Below are 4,484 nucleotides of genomic sequence, written 5' to 3'. Positions count from 1 at the left end.
CAGGGCAGCAGAGACGCTGAACATGACAGAATTAGCACAAATGGCCCAGTGCACTTGGTGGAAGATTGATAAAACAAAGAGCACAGGTAAGAACTGAGACCAACACCACAAGTTGGTAATTCTAGTAAGCTCACGATCACCCCCCCCCCCCCCCCCCCCCCCTCACGATCCCCCCCCCCCCCCCCCCCCCCGACCGTTCAAAAAAACATTATATAGCCAAAAAAAAAACCCAGCACCACATTGAAACAGAGGAGGCGCTAGTGATGCAGTTTAGCAAACAAATTACAAGCTTAAACACAAAAAGGCTCAAGTACATGCAGACAGGGGAGACGTGGAACATGCTAATTTCCTCGACACAGAAAAAAGCATAAGTGGTCAAGTACAACTAGTGAAAGATTAAACAGAACCACAGGAGCGCACAGGAGCAGTAGGAGCAGGAGGGACCGCTCCTACTTACTAAATGTTTCAAGCGCTAACGCCACCATTAACATCTCCTACCCATGCAGCAAACATCAATCTCTGCTCCCTGCATCTCAAAGGGGGATATTAGATGAAGCTGGTGCCGCCGCAAGCTTTAGTTAGTTGGCTGGCAGGCACAGATCATTGGCCATGTCAGTAGAACATGCTTGGGTACAGCCAGAACGGCCAAACTCTCGACTTCACTGGTGTGCTTCTTGCGTCGGGTTCGATGGGTCGTGTATCCTGCACGGGATCTGGCACGCCAGACACCCCATAGAGAGCCCAAGGTCGAGATGTACAAGGAGAGTAGACGATGTTGCTCCTCCCTCCCCATAGTTCCGGGCTCATGCAAGAATGTGGCGTGCTCTTCAATCCCGCCCCGATAAAGAGTGCCTTCTCGCCCAGCTTCACCACTTCCATCCATGTCGCGGCCTCGGTTGACATGTGAGTTAATTGCCCAAAACCACCATATTTATGGCTAGGGTACTCCAAAACTACCACTTTTGCTGAAAATCACAAAAGACCACCACTTCTGCGCCAAGTGGATAACAAATCGCACTGATTTGAAATTGAGCGCGTCTAACAGCAAACCTGACGGGTGGGACCGCTGATGTGGCAAAGACTAATCCTAGTCGATCTTTGACCAGCTGATGTGGACGAGGGTCCCACCTGTCAGCTCTTCTCTCCTTCTCTTATCTCCTCTCCTCCTTCCTTCCAACAGGAGCGGTGGAGGAACAACAGCAGCGACTGGCCCTGCTAGCTTCGGCGAGGCCGAACCCCCGCGCCCCAGCATGCTCCGGCGTGGCCGAGCCTCCTCCCCCCCACCCGCCCCTGCCCGCTCCGGCGAGGCCGAACCCTCGCGTGCCCGCGCCCCTGCCCGCTCCGCGAGGCCAAGCCCCCGCGTGCCCGTGCCCCTTTCTCCCTGCGGCGAGGCGCTCGCCGCCCCCGCACGCCCGCGCCCCTATCAGCGAGATCCCGGCACTCAGCTGCGGGATGAGGCAGGCACGGGGCGGGGCTTGCCGGAGAGGCGAGCGCGAGGCGGCGGCGCTTGCAAGGGCCGGGCGGCGGAACTGCAAGCGCTGGGCGGCAGCACTGCGAGCGTCGGGCGGCGGAACTGCATGCGCAGGCGGCGGCGAGGCCGACGCGGTCGGAGCAGGAGGGACGGGCGCGCTAGGAGCGGCGGCGGCAGCCAGGTCGGCGACCGGATCGAGCAGGGGATGGCAGGGCAAGGCGAGCTCCACCTCTGGCTCGCCGACCATGGCGCTTGAACGGCGGACTAGGAGGGATGGCGGCGCGACGCGACCAGGAGATGGACGGTGTTCAGAGGAGGGTGCGGCGGCGGCGGCGCGATGCGACCAGGAAGTGGAGGAGAGAGAGATGAGGTAGGAAGAAAGAGGAAGAAGACAGTAGGGATGACATGTGGGTCCCATGGCCACCTCAGCATCTTATCCACATAGGTCTTCCATGTCACCCTGACGTGTGGGCCAAACCTGTCAGTTTTGCTGTTAGCCGCGGCAAATATGCAAATCAGTGGCATTTGTTACTCAATAAACCCCCTCCCCCAGGCATCAGCTCGTTGTCCTGCTCCTCCTCTCTCTCATTCTGCCGACGGATGCCCGTGCGTGCTCTCTGGCCTCGGACGCCACGAAGAACTCCTCGCCAAGCAGCAGCTCCACCGCGCCTCTTCTGCGCCAGCTGAACCACGAGCAGCACCTGCTACTGCTGACGACGACACCGCCCAACCGATGCGCACACCGGTCGCCGCCGCCTCGCCGGGAGGGCTCGTTCTCGCGTCCGCTCCTCCTACCGGTCATGGGAACTGCTAGACCGGCCGCGGCGGCGTCCGGCACTCCTCCTACGGCGAGTCCCCCTACCGCCCTCCTCCTACCGGCCGCAGGGCTGCCAGACCGGCGATTGCGGCGTCATCCTGCCCCCCCTCCTCGCGACGCTGATGGCCGACGGCGGCCGCTGCAGCTAGCCAAGGGGCAGCCATGTGGCGGGCGTTGAAGGGCGTGCTCGCGCGCGAGGTCAGTGGCACGTGCTCACCGGAGCTCAGGGCACATGCTCGTGGGGAGGAGGGACGTCGCCTCGCCGGAAGCCAGAGGCGCATGCTCTCGCGGGAGGAGGGAAAACGCCCCGCCTGGGCGCGTGCTCACGCGGGAGAAGGGTGGCCGCCTCACCGGCGCGTGTGCTCGCGTGGGAGAAGGGTGGCCGCCTCACCGGAGCCGTCAGGCCGTTCTTCTCTTCGCCGGGGCGCGTGCTCGCGGGAGGAGGGTCCTCCTGCACCATGCACACGAGTGGCGACTGCTCGATGGCCGACGGCTCTGCCCCCCCCCCCCCCATCCCAGTCGACGGCGTAGGACCCTACCCTTCCCAGTTCACGCACACAATGTGTTTGTTGTAATGTGTGTGAGAGTGGAAGAGAGGAGAAGGTAGAAGACTTGGTCAACACTCACACGTGGCAATTTTTCCCAAGTCAGCACCTGACTAGCGGGGCCCACCTGTCGGAAACGCTATCAAACATGGCAAAGCACGCGATCAGTGCTTTCTGCAAAAAGTTCACCAAAACGCGGTGGCTTTTGCAAAATATTAGTGACCTCGTGGTTTTCTACAAACGATGCCCCAAATGTGATGGTTTCTTGCAATTAACTTCAAAATATGGTCTATTTCAAACTGATAAGGAAGCTCGAGTTCAGACCAAGAGTCATTTCCAACAGGCAAATCAAAGAGGGAGAACTGGGTACCGACAAGGAGATGTGAGTTGGGTGATGCAAGGGGGGCTGTTAGAGTGCCCTTCAAGTAGACTACCATAAATTTGGCGCTGGATGGGAGACGTGGAGTTGAAACCTCCACACCGGTGAACACATCGATGATGTGACAAAATTCGTTGTAGATGTAGATGGCATTACCATAGGAGGAGCCAATAAATACCATCTTCTCGGTTGTTTCTACAGGAATCTGGCAGTGAAGGGCGGTGTTTTGGTTGGCTGGATCAATAACCCTACACGCATATAGTTCACGACAATAACTGGTAGCAGTAAGAAGAGGAACTTGTACACGATCATGGGGCTGGATGAAGAGAGGTGGCAATTTTGTGCGTAACGTGGATTTGGATGGGTACGAAGAGAAGGCAGCTAGCACGCCAAGTGGGGCATGTTGCAGCGAAGCCAAGATGGTCTCGGAAGGAGCCCAAGCGAGCAACGATGGAATGAAGCAAGTCATCTGGGAGCTCAGCCCAAACTTGGGGCCCGGAGAAAGCAGGGGGTGCGGAGAGAAAGACTGCAGACAGCTTGCTGGGGCTCTGCATGGTGCGCTGCTGATGGCATACTCTGCAAGCAATAAATAAAATTCAAGGCAAACATATTCGAATTCATTTTCCCCTCAAAAACAAATAGAATTCATTTTCTAAAAGAGGCAACGACCCGTGAAACAGCGAGCAAATGGCCCCCGAGTCGCTCCCGCGGGCGACTCCGGGCGGCTACCCTAGCGCCCCCTCCCCCCCAGCTCGTCGCCTCGGCTTCTCCTCCCTCGCCGCTGCCGGCGGCGCCGCCGGCCAAAGGCCGCGTGGCGCAGGCGGCGGTGGGGCATCTCCTCCCGCGCGCAGGAGGCCGGCGTCGCGGGGCGCCCCCTTCTGCCCGTCGGCGTTGGGCGGTGGCCCACCTCTGCTCCGGCTGCCTCCCCCTCCCCAGCGTCCTGGTGGCCTGCAGGAGTGCCCCCTCTCCTCCCTCCCCCCTCCAGCGGCGGCTTGTGGGGCTCCGGGGAGGCGGGTTTGCTCTGGCGGCGGATCTGCGTGGCTCTGCCCAGATCTGGTTGGTGATGGTGGTTGGTGGCGGCGGGGAAGGCTGGCGGCCCTGCTAAGGTGGTGGTGGTGCCGCTGGTGGCTGTGCTGCTCCGGTGGGGTGGTGGGGCTTCCGGTGGTGTTGGCCAGGGCGTGGACGCGCATGTTCTGTGGTGGTGGCTGGCGCACCGGTGTGTGGCATCGGTGGTGCTGTCCGGCGGCTCCGACGCTTGGAGCTCCCGGGCGA

The 4,484-nt window shown here is 60.3% G+C and overlaps 1 pseudogene; it reads right to left on the bottom strand.

The window, feature by feature from the left end:
* Positions 1 to 281: 281 nt before the first annotated feature.
* LOC123142771 (uncharacterized) lies at positions 282 to 3,766 on the bottom strand (annotated as a pseudogene).
* Positions 3,767 to 4,484: the final 718 nt, after the last annotated feature.

The sequence above is a fragment of the Triticum aestivum genome, chromosome 6D (assembly GCF_018294505.1).
Source record: "Triticum aestivum cultivar Chinese Spring chromosome 6D, IWGSC CS RefSeq v2.1, whole genome shotgun sequence".
NCBI classification, from domain to species: Eukaryota; Viridiplantae; Streptophyta; class Magnoliopsida; order Poales; family Poaceae; genus Triticum; species Triticum aestivum.
This window is presented reverse-complemented; position numbering and strand designations above follow the sequence as displayed.